Raw genomic sequence first — 15,589 nt, forward strand, 5'->3', positions numbered from 1 at the left:
AGGACAGCCTGGTTTTTAGAGGGGACACCTGCCCCCCTCCCCACCTCTGAGACACGAACAGGACTGGCTGGCCCAGGTTCATCCTGTTGCCCCTCCCAGTTGGCCACGTTATAACCCCAGCTACCACCCTGAACAATTTGGTGTGGCGCGGCTGGGGGGCAGTCTGGCCTAGTGGTCAAAGCCGGAGTCAAGCTCCAGGAGCGCGGGGCAAGCGGGGCTCAGGAACCAGGAGTCCGAAAGCGAGCAGGGCATGAGCAAAGCGAGAACGGGGCTGGAGGAAGGGTAGAAACCAGGCTAGGGGGGCTGCCGGGCTCAGCGCAGAGTAGCCACTCACCAAGTGCTCCTGCTGCCGGGCAGGGCGTGGCCTGGCCGATGCGTTAGCCAGCAGGTCCCTGTCCAGCCACAGTCCCTCAGTCCTGACGCTGGCTGGGAAAAGGGCTGGATATCACAACTGCTGCAGGAGGGAGCCCGGGAGCAGACATGGAATTAGAGGTTTGAGGGGTGCTGCATGAGAATTAGGGGTTTGAGGGGTGCTGCCGTACCCCCGGGCTCCCTGCCTAGTGCCCAGGGTCCTGGCTGGGGTCCAGCCCTCCTATCCAGGCCATTCCTTCCCAGCAATGTTCCCTCCATATTTTGCCATCCAAGCACGGAATAAATTTTGTTACATACGCCAAGGCACGCGCACCACCAGGGGAACCACACGCTGCCGGCTGTGGGCGCTCTGCTAATCAGCGGGGCCGCATTTAAATCTCTCCTGGGTGGCTGCCCAAGTGCTCAGGAAACACTGCTTTCGAGAATCCCAGTCAAAAACCGACCTGCTAGCTTAGGGGTAGCGAAGTGGTTTGCTCTGAATATTTCTCATTTCAAATATTTCTCCACTGGCCTCATCTCCCCTCCTCGTGGGAGCCTGGCCAAGCGACACAGGCTTGTTCTAAACCTTTTGAAAATTTCCGTGTGTCATCTGGATTCCTGGTCTCCCTAGCAAACTTCAGGGACACCGGGTTAGCCTGACCCCAGCTCTGACAGAGACCAGTGCCAACAGCATCAGAAGGGGTGCCCTGCATTGACCATGAGGGAACCATCTGTCCCCCACATGAGGTTCCCTCCTGATCCCTTGAGACCAGTGTGAGCCCTGAAGCATGAGCGTGAACATTCCCAAATGAAGCACAGGGAGCATGGTGATGTAAGACAGACTCAGGGACTTAGACAGCCTGGTCTACAGGGCCAGCAGCCAGAACCAGGGCCAACTTATCCATGAGGCACGGTGCCTAGGGCCCACGATACTTTTAGGGGCCCACGCAAATGTTTGAATTTCTTTTCAAATCAGAAGAAAAAAAATGAACGTTTAGGGTCGAAGAAAATGTTTTCATTTGTTTCTCACATCAGAAAAAAAGGAAACGTTTAGGGCCCACGAAAATCGATTCCATTTTGCCTAAAACAGAACAAAAAATGTTGACGTATTTAAAGTTCTATCAAAAATCATTTTTAATATTGATATTATTATGGTGGGAGGGGCCCATGAAGACAAAAGTGCCTAGGGCCCACGAAAATCACAATGCGGCCCCGGCCAGAACCCCAGGCAAGGGGATAGCAGCAGAGACCCCCGTGTAGGGGGCTCAAACCAGGACCCCAGCGGTGCGGTGCAATGCCAGCTCCTCCCGCACGTAGCCATGTTCTGCGACGGCAAGAAGAGCTGGACTTTGTCCACGATTTGTTCATTAAAAAAATCACAGAGCCCACCAGGCGGACGCTTTCTGCTCCCCTCGCCCTGGGAACTCCAGGCCCGGCCAACCAGGGCAGCAGCCCTGGCCTGGCTTTCAGTCCCCCCCATGGGATCCCGCCGGAGGAGCCCTTAATGAGAAGTCGGATGTCTGACTCAGCAATCGGCGTCCTCGTTAGCAGGGCTCCGCTTGGGAGCATCTTTGTCCTGACAATTAGAGACCGTCCCGGCACCCACTCCAGGGCTGGCCAGGCGTGGGGCCTGGCCTCGTGATTCTGCAAAGCCGGGGGTGGGGGGCGCTCAGAGCAGAAGGGAGAGGAGTCCTAAACTCATGCCCTGGGCATAAATGGGCCCGACCTCCAACAGCGCTCCTGGTCTGGCTGCCCAGCCGTTGTCTCTGCCATGAGATTTACTCCTCCATGGATCTCCTGGGGGCCCTGTCCCTGGCTCCAGCTCGCCCGGGCTGGCAGAGACGGGAACACGGAGCTCTTGGAAGAGCGCCACAGCCCTTCTGTGCTAACTGCCCCCTTCTCACGCTAATTACCCAGCAGGGCCTGGCTCGGGCCCCGCGCCGGCGGCAGGGGAATTTTCTGCACAAGATGCAGCAAGAAATAAGCCGCTTAATTATTCTGCAGGCTTGTGGCACGCAAACAGCAGCACGCCCTTCCTGCCGGCAGCATGCGCCCCTTGGCACCCGCCCCTGCCAGGCTCCGGCGCCATTAGGCGCTTGGGTCCCTGGCGGGGAACCAAGTCAGCCCCCGCTTTGCCTTTCGAAGCCCGGGCCGAGCTCTGGCTGGGGTTTGGCTTTTGCAGAGTTGTTCAAGCGAAGCAGATGAGGGCACTCAGCTGGAACCTGGGTTGGGGAGGAGGCTGGGGGTGCCCTTTGCTGCTCCCCAGGACGGGAGGGGGAGAACCCGTGCAGTGCCCTCCTTGGGCTAGCTGGGATGCTGGTGGTCCCATGCCGGAGGGTAGCATTGGCGTGCCTGAGCGGTGGTGATGAGTGTTCTGAGGGGACAGGGAAAATCAGGTGATGGCCACAGGGCAGCGTAAGGCTGGTACATGGGTTGGGGAGGTGTCCATGGACGCATTGGACAGGGTCCAGTGGAGTTTTCCATTCCTCGGATCATCCTAGTGGCCTTTCTTTGTACCTGTTCCAGTTTGAATTCATCCTTCTTAAACACGGGAGACCAGACCTGCCCACAGTATTCCAAATGGGGTCTCACCAAGGCCTTGTATAACGGCACTAACACCTCCTTATCCCTACTGGAAATCCCTCGCTTAATACATCCCAAAACCGTATTAGCCTTTTTCACACCATGTCACAATGGCGGCTCATCGTCATCCTGTGATCAGCCAGGACTCCGAGGCCCTTCTCCTCCTCCGTCACTTCCAGATGATGTGTCCCCAGCTTATAACTAAAATTCCTGTTATTAATCCCTAAATGCATAACCTTACCCTTCTCACTATTAAATTTCATCCTATTGCTATCACTCCAATTTACGAGATCATCCAGATCTTCCTGTATGATATCCTGATCCTTTTCTGAATTGGCAATAGCTCCCAACTTTGTGTCATCCGCAAACTTTATTAGCACACTCCCACTTTTGATGCTGAGGTCAGTAATAAAAAGATGAAATAAGATTGGTCCCAAAACTGATCCCTGAGGAACTCCGCTAGTAACTTCCCTCCAATCTGACAGTTCACCTTTCAGTATGACCCGCTGTAGTCTTGCCAATACCCAGTTTGATTTGCATGGATTGTGCGGCTTGTAACATCCACGGGGAAAATGGCACAGACTGACAGAAGAGAAGATGGAAGGAGAGACATACTGACCACTGCTAGAGGCGAGGCTGGTGTCTCCGGTCCTGAGAATCCATTTAACACTGTGATACTAACCCCTTTTCCTTCTGGGAGTTATTGTTCCACTGGAAGTTGCTCGTGACAACCTCCAAGTGGGTCTTTTATCATTAGACATAAGAGGCCTCGTGTGCTAAGCACCCTTCATTTAAGCTAAATAGGAGAAGCAATTAAGCCCCTTTTACATGGTTAGGGTGAGAAACAATAGAAGCCACCGCCCAAAGTCTGCAGAAGAGAAGAGTGAGTGGTGTAGCGTATACATACGCCGCCGGTAGGCAACCTGGGGTTCTAGGCACGTCCCACGAGGGTGGCCAGATTCTTCCGGTTTCTGTTAACGTAAGATTTTCCCCAAACAATATTACCCAAGGGACACACACACCAAGCAAGGGCCCGTGCCGAGAGATACGGGCGGATCGCACACAACTGGCCAGCGACGAGTGGTCCTGTGGCACCTAGGGTTGCCAGGTGTCCGGTATTGACCCAGACAGTCCGGTATTTTTGCCCCCTATCCGGTAAAAAAATTCAGAAAATATCAAACACCTAAAATGTCCGGTATTTTCTGATTTTTTTCCTGGCCAGGAAGTGAAAATACTGGACACCTGGCAATCCTAGCACCCAGGCCCGGGCCCAGCCCCCAGCCTCCCACCCCCAGACCCCATTCTTACCTGGTTCCACAGGGAAGCTAAGTTCTGGCTTGAACAAGAACAAAAATGGCTGCCCACAAAAAGCCTAAAGACCAAGGGGAAAGCAATGTCTTCCCTGGGTCTTAGTGCTCAACCTCTCCCCTGTTCATATCTCTATTCTAACTCTGCACTCACTCTGAAAGGGGCCATGCTGCTTGAATGCTGTTTTATTTATTTTTTTGCTCAACAACTTTGGTGCTCCCCTTCCCCCTCTTTTTTTTCCTCAACCAAATTTTTCCCCTGGTGTGTTTTTTTGGCGGGGGAAAGAGAGGGGGGTGGTTTCAGTATTTTTGGTTCAACCCTCTGGCAACCCTACTTGCACCTGAGAGGCTAACCAGAGTATATGTATGTGGCAGAGTGAAAGCAGCGGGCTGCAGGAGTTTGGGGGAGAGCCTGGACATGGGGGAGGTGGGCGTGTGGCTTTATATTCCCTGAATTGGCTGCTGCTCAGCCACCAGGCCAGGTGGGCGTCTGAAACTCATTCGGAGGGCAGCCTCGTGGAATACCTGCCACCGGTTAAGGCCTGTGGACCCAGGATAAGAAGCTTCCCCTCAGGCAAGGCCGGGGATGGGGAAGAGGGACAGGGTGGAGAAGAGACACAGGGCGTGGAGGCAAAAGCTACAGGCTGCCCAGCAGGAAAGTTGCCCTGTTGAAATGAACGAGGTGTGAATGGAGAATGAAAGGGGAGCACCTCAAGCAGCAGTTGCAAGGGTGGAGAAGGTCTGGGAGCCAGATCTAAGACAATACCTGCAAAGTGAGCGCATTAAGAAGACTGGACATACAGACCCCTTGGGAGTCAAGCAGCAAGTCCCTGCCCTTGGAAGAACTCTCTTTGAAGCAGCGTTAAGAAAGGCCAGGTGATGACTAATTGGCTGCATGAGAGGGATAAATAGGAGGCATCTTGCAGAGGGACCCCGGGTTTTCGTCTTGTCAACATGGGAGCATCGATCTGGATCAGCAGAAGCCCGGCTCCACCCCCTTCCCCATCTAACTCACCTGGCCAGTGCAGTTAGGGGGAGCAACTTTTGGTAACAAGACGGAGTGTGCTTGTGCGTGTGTGTGAGTGCATGAGTGTGATGTGTCATATGCATATGATAAGTATTGATTATTCTATGTGTGATCAATAAATGTGGCGTGTTGCCTTATCCCCCTGAAAAAGATCCCCAGTACTTCTTTTAAGTACAACAGACCAAGCCCCCACACAATGCGCTGGGCCGTCCCTGCCCAGACACAGAACACGCAGCTGCAAAGAGCACCCAAAACTTTGGGGCACCGCTGGGTCTTCGTGTCCACCCACCCGCCCGCCTCTCCCTATCCCTGCTCTGTGGCTCTGCTTCCTGCGCAGAGGATCTAGTTAACTGACAAGTGACCCAGGCTGTCCAAGCTAGTAGCAGACACTGATCCAGGGACAGAGCCGTTCGAGTGTGAGGAAGCCACAGAACAGGCCACGCCCAGTACAGACGGTCAGTTTCCGGGCGAGCCGACAAGACCCGAGAGGCCAGGGAGGAGATGCCGAGGGAGCCGTTGGGGACGAGGCCCAGGAAGGGCCACTTCAGTGGGGATTAGGGCAAGATTTCGTGGCTGCCACAGAGGGCCGGAACCCGGAGCAAGTGGGGGGGGAACGGGTTCCCGCAGTCCACCCCCAGCCGGTGGGCCGCCAACAGTGAAAAGGACCTTTGGCCTGTGGGAGGCGTTTTCCCTCCAACCTGTGCCTGGCCTCGGATGAAAATGGCTCATGAAGCGCAGTCCTCTCCCTTCTGCGAGAGGCAGTGGCAGGGTCGTGGTGAGCCTCTGAGGCCTGCAGAAAACCCGCCAGGAAGCGGGGGCGCAGCTCGAGCTCCGTCACCGTGCATAGTATCTCGAGCTTCGACCGGGTAAAACCCACTTCCTGGCGGTGGGAGCCAGGCGCTCCCCCGGCATCCAATCCCAGCCGGGCTACGGTTCAGTCAGCTCCCCCCCCCACGTTCCACGTACGCCAGCACAGTTAGCAACACACCCTGTCCCGGGAGACCAGGTGGATAACAACAGTCTTGCGAGCCCCTGAGATGAAGGAGGCTTCTCGGGGGGGCCCCCGCTAGCCTCGGTTGCCCTTTGCTGGCCTACACCAACGAACGGGGTACCCCCCTCTCCAAGAGGCAGTGGCTAGGTTGGCCAACCAAGCTCTATCAGGGGACTTGGATGCCTTTAACTACTCCAGGGTGTGTAGTTTTTTCCCCCCACACCTCAATCAATGTAGTGAAACCAGGGCCGGCCTTACCATGAGGCAAACTGAGGCAGCCGCCTCAGGTGCCAGAGTGTGGGGGGGGGGCGCCACTAATCATAGAATCATAGAATAATAGGACTGGAAGGGACCTCAAGAGGTCATCGAGTCCAGCCCCCCGCCCTCAAGGCAGGACCAAGCTCCGTCTACACCATCCCTGACAGATGTCTATCTAACCTGTTCTTAAATATCTCCAGAGAGGGAGATTCCACCACCTCCCTCGGCAATTTATACTAAGACCCAGAGGCTACGTCTACACTGGCATGGTTTTGCCAAGAACTCTTTTGCGGAAGAATTCCTCTGCAAAAACGCTTCCAGAAGAGAGCGTCTACACTGGCATGTGCCTTTGCACAAGAGATGTGCTTTTGCACAAGAGCATCTGTGCCAGTGTAGATGCTCTCTTGTGCAAGAAAGCTCTGGTGGCCATTTTAACCATCGGGCTTTCTTGCGCAAGAAATTCCTGTTGCCTGTCTACCCTGGCCTCTTGCACAAGAACAGTTGCGCAAAAGGGCTTATTCCTGAGCGGGAGCGTCCCAGTTTTTGTGCAAGAAGCCCTGATTTCATACAGTAGAACGTCAGTGTTTTTGCACAAGAACTCGTGGCCGGTGTAGACAGGCAGCAAATTTTGGCGCAAAAGCAGCCACTTCTGCACAAGATGGCGCCAATGTAGACACAGCCAGAGTGGAGGAAATTGTGTCTGCGGCTGTTAGCTCTCCTTTATTGGGGTAGGTAGCAGAGCAGTCCCGTGAGAGGAGAACAGGAAGGAGGCAGAATTAAGACCTTTCAAAGTTTTGGCCCAGGCAAGGGGGTGTCATTTGAGCCCCCCACCTCAGGTGCCAAAATGTTGTGGGTCGGCCTGCAGTGAAACCCGCCCAATTTTCTAGCACGGACCAGCCTTGGGCGAGGATGCAGCGAAGCAATAGCAGAGCGCCCGGGGCTGAGACGCTCTGTGTGTCTGTTCGCAACGCCCCGTCGGCGACGCTCCAGCCCAGAGCCGGAATCCGTCTGCTTACAGCGTGTGGGGCGCGTCTCTGCTGCAAGCCCGGGGTGTGGCTGCCGCTCTGTTGCCTGCCCCCGGCTCGCTTAGTGCCAGCTGGCTCTGGCACCAGAGCAGGGACGTGCTGAATGAGCTCGCCCAGTGCCCCAGGCCGCCGGCCATGGCTTCCCCGTGCCAGTGCCCTAGAGTCAAGCAAACTCGAGCTGCAACAGCATCCTCTGATTGCAGCATTGCGCTGGCTGCTGCCTCACTGCCAGGCAGAGAAGCCGGGGCGCCCAGCGCCCCGCCCCCAGCTCCTCCCACACACCTGCACCGCTGGTTCCTCCTTTGGCAGCGGCAGAGCTCCGGGCTGTTATTTCAGTCGCCCATTGCGTCAGATACGGAGGAAGTGGGAATCCGCTGCCTGGAACTGCAAGCTATGCAGGTGGCCACAGACTGAGTGTGTAACAGCCAGCTGGGTTGCATCAGCAGCCGGGACCTCTCCAGGGGAAGTGCCAGGCCCTGGGTTGGAGGCAGCATTGGCAGCAGAGATCCAGAACACAGCAGGTTTTCAGAGCCGGAAGTGGGGGTCTCAAACTCCCGGCCCAGCTGGGCAGAGCCACAATCTGGCCCCGGGGGTGTGTTTGTGTCTGTGCCCTTCCCCTACACCTGCTCCAACCCACCTCTTCCAGCCCTCGCCCCCCCATTGCTCCTCTTCCGGCAAGCCCCCTCTCCTGAGAAGTCCCGAGCCGGAGAGACTGTCCCATCTATCGGACGCTTGGGGTGGCCGCTGCAGGTCCCCAAAGTGCAGGGCCCGGGGCAGATGTCCCAAACTGCTCTGCACACTCCTCCCCCAGGCCACAGGGGCGTGCTGGCAGTGGGGTGGAGCTAGCCGCTGGAAGCTCCACCAGCCCCGCTGTGCTACTGGTGGTGGTGGCTAAGTTCTGGGGGGGAGGGTTTAAAACCCCTGGGACAGCAGGTGGGGCCAGGGATGCGGGGGTGGAAAATGCACTGAGACACCCCCCCCCAGAGCCCTGCCCACCAGGAAGGTTTGGCACTGGCCCCAAGGTAAACTGAATCTGAGACCCCTGGTTTAACGCCAGCAGGCACCATTAGCTCATCTAGCCGGACCTAGCGGAGACCACAGCTCAGAGAATTCCCCCTTATCCCGGCATTGAGTCACAAACCCGGTGCTGGACAGAAGCCTCAGCAGGAGGGCCGCTAGCCAGGGTGTGGAGACAGCAGTCCATGGGGAACCCCCCATTTCCCAAGGCAGCTTGTTCCGGGGCTCAGTCGTCCGCACCGTAAAAACCCGGGCCTGGTTTTGCACTGGAATTTGCCTGGTCTGTGCAGACGCTGCCTATGGCTGTCCTGGTCAGTTTCACAGCTGAGCTCCCAGCTGGAGCCATGGAATTGATGCAAAAGGCTGGCAGGCTCCCTGGCCCCGCTGGGAGTCCAGTTACTGCCCAGTCTCGCAGCAGCCTGTTCCCCATGGCAGCTGCCCGGTTAGCTCTGTGGTGGGTGCAGAACTGAGAACCCAGGTGGCAGTAGGATCCGAGCGGGGAGCTGAAAGCCCAGATAGCAATCCCCCCCCCCCCTCACACTGGCCCTCTCAAGGCAGTGCAAGCGATGCTGGAGAGGACGCGCACCACCGACGGAAGGAGGGTGGTGCGGACGTGAACCACGGCCGTAATTACCCCCACGACTGGATGGGGACTTGAGTTTGCAACGCAGACATGCCCCTAGTCAGGGCTGACCTCATCCCAGGCCTGCTGCTCTTCCGGACACGCTTGGGCTGGGGGAGTCTCTGGCCAGCTTGGAACTAACAGGTGAACAGATGCAATATCTGCTTCCGGTTCTGTGACCCCCCAGAGATCCCGTGGTGCTTGGGGAGTCTCCGGCGGGAAGGGTCTGGTGGGCAAAGCAGCCAGGGAATCACCAGAACGTGGGATCACGCAGGTCCTTGCCCGCAGGCACTCGGCGTGGGAAGGAATGCAGCTGGGGAGGGGGGCAGGCTGTGTGTGCGCGGGGAACGGCAGGGCTGGCTCGGTGAGAGCCAGAGGGAGGGAGCTGGGAAGGGGGTTGCACATGAGCACACGGATCACATGCCAGGTCGTTCTTGCGGGAGGCCAGCGCATGGCTGCTCCCCAGGGCACTGCCTTCGCTACTCTTAAAGGGACTGAGCAAAGGGGCTCCCAGATCTCCTGCTGAAGAGGCAATTGCTGGGACACTGGACTCCAGCTCTGACAATGACCGTGGGCAGATCCTGCCTCCTCCTGCCCTTTGTCTGTTTAGACAGAGAGATCTTTGGGATAGGGACTGTGTCTTACTGAGTGTCTGGGCAGCGCCCGGCCTGGCAGGGCCCTGATCTCGGTCACTGTGTGTCTGGGCGGCGCCCGGCCCGACGGGCCCTGATCTCGGTCACTGTGTGTCTGGGCGGCGCCCGGCCCGACGGGGCCCTGATCTCGGTCACTGTGTGTCTGGGCGGCGCCCGGCCCGGCAGGGCCCTGATCTCGGTCACTGTGTGTCTGGGCAGCGCCCGGCCCGGCAGGGCCCTGATCTCGGTCACTGTGTGTCTGGGCGGCGCCCGGCCCGACGGGCCCTGATCTCGGTCACTGTGTGTCTGGGCGGCGCCCGGCCCGACGGGCCCTGATCTCGGTCACCGTGTGTCTGGGCGGCGCCCGGCCCGACGGGCCCTGATCTCGGTCACTGTGTGTCTGGGCGGCACCCGGCCCGACGGGGCCCTGATCTCGGTCACTGTGTGTCTGGGCGGCGCCCGGCCCGACGGGCCCCGATCTCGGTCACTGTGTGTCTGGGCGGCGCCCGGCCCGACGGGGCCTGATCTCGGTCACTGTGTGTCTGGGCGGCGCCCGGCCCGACGGGCCCTGATCTCGGTCACTGTGTGTCTGGGCGGCGCCCGGCCCGACGGGCCCCGATCTCGGTCACTGTGTGTCTGGGCGGCGCCCGGCCCGACGGGCCCCGATCTCGGTCACTGTGTGTCTGGGCGGCGCCCGGCCCGACGGGGCCCTGATCTCGGTCACTGTGTGTCTGGGCGGCGCCCGGCCCGACGGGCCCTGATCTCGGTCACTGTGTGTCTGGGCGGCACTTGGCCCAATGGGGCCCTGATCTCGGTCACTGTGTGTCTGGGCGACGCCCGGCCCGACGGGCCCTGATCTCGGTCACTGTGTGTCTGGGCGACGCCCGGCCCGACGGGCCCTGATCTCAGTCACTGTGTGTCTGGGCGGCACCCGGCCCGACGGGGCCCTGATCTCGGTCACTGTGTGTCTGGGCGGCGCCTGGCCCGACGGGCCCTGATCTCGGTCACTGTGTGTCTGGGCGGCGCCCGGCCCGACGGGCCCCGATCTCGGTCACTGTGTGTCTGGGCGGCGCCCGGCCCGACGGGCCCTGATCTCGGTCACTGTGTGTCTGGGCGGCGCCCGGCCCGACGGGCCCTGATCTCGGTCACTGTGTGTCTGGGCGGCGCTTGGCCCAATGGGGCCCTGATCACGGTCACTGTGTGTCTGGGCGACGCCCGGCCCGACGGGCCCTGATCTCAGTCACTGTGTGTCTGGGCGGCACCCGGCCCGACGGGGCCCTGATCTCGGTCACTGTGTGTCTGGGCGGCGCCCGGCCCAGCAGGGCCCTGATCTCAGTCACTGTGTGTCTGGGCGGCGCCCGGCCCGACGGGCCCTGATCTCGGTCACTGTGTGTCTGGGCGGCGCCCGGCCCGACGGGCCCTGATCTCGGTCACTGTGTGTCTGGGCGGCGCCCGGCCCGACGGGCCCTGATCTCGGTCACTGTGTGTCTGGGCGACGCCCGGCCCGACGGGCCCTGATCTCGGTCACTGTGTGTCTGGGCGGCGCCCGGCCCGACGGGCCCTGATCTCGGTCACTGTGTGTCTGGGCGGCGCCCGGCCCGACGGGCCCTGATCTCGGTCACTGTGTGTCTGGGCGGCGCCTGGCACGATGGGCCCTGATCTCGGTCACTGTGTGTCTGGGCGGCGCCCGGCCCGACGGGGCCCTGATCTCGGTCACTGTGTGTCTGGGCGGCGCCCGGCCCGACGGGGCCCTGATCTCAGTCACTGTGTGTCTGGGCGGCACCCGGCCCGACGGGCCCTGATCTCGGTCACTGTGTGTCTGGGCGGCGCCCAGCCCGACGGGCCCTGATCTCGGTCACTGTGTGTCTGGGCGGTGCCCGGCCCGACGGGGCCCTGATCTCGGTCACTGTGTGTCTGGGCGGCGCCCGGCCCGACGGGGCCCTGATCTCAGTCACTGTGTGTCTGGGCGGTGCCCGGCCCGACGGGGCCCTGATCTCGGTCACTGTGTGTCTGGGCGGCGCCCGGCCCGACGGGGCCCTGATCTCGGTCACTGTGTGTCTGGGCGGCGCCCGGCCTGACGGGGCCCTGATCTCGGTCACTCAATTTTCAATGTGACTAACAATGAAAGAAATAGCCCCTTGCTTGACGACCATCCTGTGCTTTCCTGTTTGCTGCATCCCAGCACCCCTGGAGAGCGGCCGTGCTCGAAGTGACGCCAAGGCAGGCGGAGGACAGAGCAGCTCCACGAGCACCACTCCTGTCCAGGGTTCGAATACACAGGCCTGCGCGTGGCGGCGTTGTCCACACATCGGTCCCAGGGCCGGACCTGAACCCGTGCAGGCCGGGTGTCTCGGCAGGCAGGGCTCCCCCTGCTGGCTGAAGATCCAGCCTCAGCGACAGCACCAGGCACTCGGCTCACACACCCGGCCAGGGTCTCTCCAGAGCCGCTCTGTGCCGGGCGGCCTGGGGCTGCATCCCAGCGCACACACAAAGGCAGGACCCGGCGGTGCCCGGTTACGGCAGGGGCCACTCGCCTGTGCGAGAAGCAATCAGCTTGTGGAATTCGCTGCCTTGGCATCTGGCAGGGGTGACGTGTGGGGGTGCACGAGGGGTCGCAAGCACCCCCCAAGGCAACAGGGGCCGGCCCGCAGTCTGTGGGGGGGACTGGTGGAAGGACTCTGCCCTCCCCCCACTCACAGGCAGAGGGGAGGGGGGAAGTGCAGTAAGGTGGCCCCAGCCTGCGCTGCTCTCTGCCCAGGCTGCATCCAGCGACTGCTGGGGTGGTCCTGCCCTTCCCCCCCAAAGCAGCGCGGCCAGAGAGCAGCGTGAGCTGGGGCCGCCTTGCTGCGCTTTCCCCACTGCTGCCGGTAAGTGGGGGGGAGGCACAGACCCCTGAGGGGCCGGCACCAGCAGCAGGGTCCGCCCCCCTCTTCCCCCGCCTTGCCAAGCGCAGCCGGCCCCTCCCCAGCCGCGTCTAGGCATTCCGCAGAGGTGTGCTGCGGGCGAAGACGAGGGGTGTGACTAAAACCCTCGGCACGGGCGTGGGGGGTTCACGTCTCCGCTCGTCCCGCAGGTGCGGCCTCAACTCTCCCGGTCTCCCCGCTCCTGTGAAGCGTCCCAGGTGACGTCACGGCTTCCAAGTGCCCGTTGTGACCCTCTGGTCTGCCCCCCGGGGAACCCAGGACGCCCTTGACTGGTCCCAAGCCGTGGGGTCCACCCAGTGTTGAAGCAAACTAGCCCCACTGGCTAGTGGCCGGCGCGTTGGACACCCCGGGGCTCCAGCTGACCTTTCAGAGAAAACATCCAGTCGTGGCTTTAAAACGGCCTGTGCTGGAGACTCCAGAGCCTTGGTGAATTGTGCCCCCGTTACAAGCGTGGGCCTCGTTTTCCACATGAATCTGTCTAGCTCAGGGGGGGCCCTCAAACTTCATCGTGCTGCAACTTCCCCCCCCAGAACTAAAATCACGCCACCTCCCCCAGGAGGGGGGATCGAAGCTGAAGCCTGGCCAAGCCCTGCCACCGTGGATGGGATAGGGGCAAAGCCCAAAGGTCTCATCCCTGGGCCGGGGGCTTGTAACCTGAGCCCCACTGCTCAGGGCTGAAACTAAAGCCTGAGCCCCTAGTGGTGGGGCCCGACATGGTGAGGCTGGGGGGGTTTGGGCCCTACACTAGCTGAGGGCCAACGCCAGCCCTGGCAACCCGACTAAAACAGGGGAGCAACTAGTGTTCTAATTTGTTTCGTGTGTGCAGAATAAATTTTGTTACATGCACCGAGGGATGTCCAGGTGTGCACCACCAGTAGAAACATGCTGCCAGCTGTCGGTGGCTGTGGGCACTCTGCTAATCAGCTGGGCAGGTGGCACTTAAATCTCTCCTGTGTGGCTGTCCAAGTGCTCAGCTTACAGGGAACACTGCTCACAACTCACTTTCTAGAGTCTGAGAACTGCAGGTCTGCCTTCCACTTTCAACCATCAGAGCATGTTAGACTGGTCTTGGCTGGACCCAAGAGCCTATCATTGTACATTTGTCCCCCCCCCCCGCATTGGCACAGAGACCCCAAGCAGGTCACCCCTTCCTCTCTGTGATGCTAAACATGCCGAGCTCCATGAGGCTATCACGGGAGGGCAGCTTTCCTAAGCCTTTGATCATTCCTGGGGCTCTTCCCTGAGCCCTCTCCAATTTATTTACATTCTTAAATCATCCACCCACCCCCTGGACTCCAGCAGCAGCTACTCCAGGGCCAGATCCAGAGGGGAAAATCACTTCTCCGCTCCTACTCAAAACTCGCATCTGCCTTTTTGGCTGCAGCATCACGTTGGGGGCTCAGGTTTGGCTAATTCCCTTTTCCAGAGTCACTGCCTCCCTGGGGTAGAATCTCGCTTCTGCATGTGTTTCTCCTGACATATTAAGCACACGCAGGCTGCTTGCCCTCAGTTTACCAAGTGAGGCAGGCTGCCCTCTATCAGCGACCTGACCTCCTCATTGGCTCCCCCAATTCGTGTGTCATTTCCCAACTTTATCAGCGTTGATCTTATGTTTTCTTCCAGCTCGTTAATACAAATGTTAAATAGCAGAGGGCCAAGAACCAGCCTCCCTGAGACCCACTAGAAACATACCCACCAGCTGTTGCTGGAGGCAGAGTACTGCGGCAGCAATGAGGGAGAGGCAGTGATGCCTAATGAATACAGCACCAGACTGGGACACACGAGAGATGGGTTCCATTGCTAGCAGTAACAAGGAATCCCAGGTCACTTTCAAGACCCACAGATGTACTCGGGCATAAGCTTTTGGGAGATACAGCTCACTTCCTCGGATGCTTGAAGAAAAAAGGGAGGGATACAGAGATGGGAGTGTGACATCAGCGCTAATTAAATCAGAGTGGGCGTGGTGCTTCTCCAGCAGTAAGGGGAAGGAGGGTACCGGACATGGAAACTTCCCATTGTAACGTGAGAGCCCTTCCATGTTTTTATTTAAACCTTTGGAGTGTGTCCGATTTGCACGTGAATCCCAGCTCAGCAGTTTCACACTGCAGGTTGGTTTGGAAGGGTTTTTTTGGACTGAGAGTAGCAACTCGCACGTCAGAAGCAGAGGGCACCGCCCCTCTGGTAGGGTGCTCGCACAGCTCCACACACCAGGGGCGCCGGAGCCATGACTCAGCCATGACCATGACCAAGGCTCCAGGCTGCTGCGTGTCTCATACAGGGTACTGGGCTCAAGGCACCGGTGAGCTGTTAGCCCAGCGTGGGTCCAGTGGAGACGGAGCAGCGGATCACTGCAAGTGTCACGCGTGGTGAGAGAACGGACCTTCCGAAAACGAATCAGGCCAAGGGGACACAACCGCTCCCGACTGAGAACGGCTCCAGCAGCCTCTCCCGAGAGCCCGGGGAAATTCCTCCACGCTCTGGAGAAAGCTGCCGAGAGCAACAGCCCTGGTCTACGGTATCTCCCTGCAGCATCTGCTGGTTACACGGGAGCTCCCAACACGACATGGAGCCACTGAGTCTGGCTGGGGAGCCCAGCGGGGAAAGGAACAGTTGCCATTTCAGGGCTGAACTCTCCTGGCTGTAATTCTTAGCTCAAAAAACTCTCTCCCATGATGCATGGCCTCCCTTCAAGAGAAGACTCTGGTGCATCATGGGAGTGGTAGTCCAAGCAGGGAGCTTAGCCTCTGGGGAGAATGGAAGCTTAAGGTGCCTGAACTACAACTCCCATGATGCACGGCCTCCCTTCAAGAGAAGACTCTGCTGCATCATGGGAGTGGTAGTCCAAGCAGGGA

Source organism: Pelodiscus sinensis, chromosome 18, assembly GCF_052426305.1.
Source record: "Pelodiscus sinensis isolate ZL-2025 chromosome 18, ASM5242630v1, whole genome shotgun sequence".
In the NCBI taxonomy this organism is placed as follows: domain Eukaryota; kingdom Metazoa; phylum Chordata; order Testudines; family Trionychidae; genus Pelodiscus; species Pelodiscus sinensis.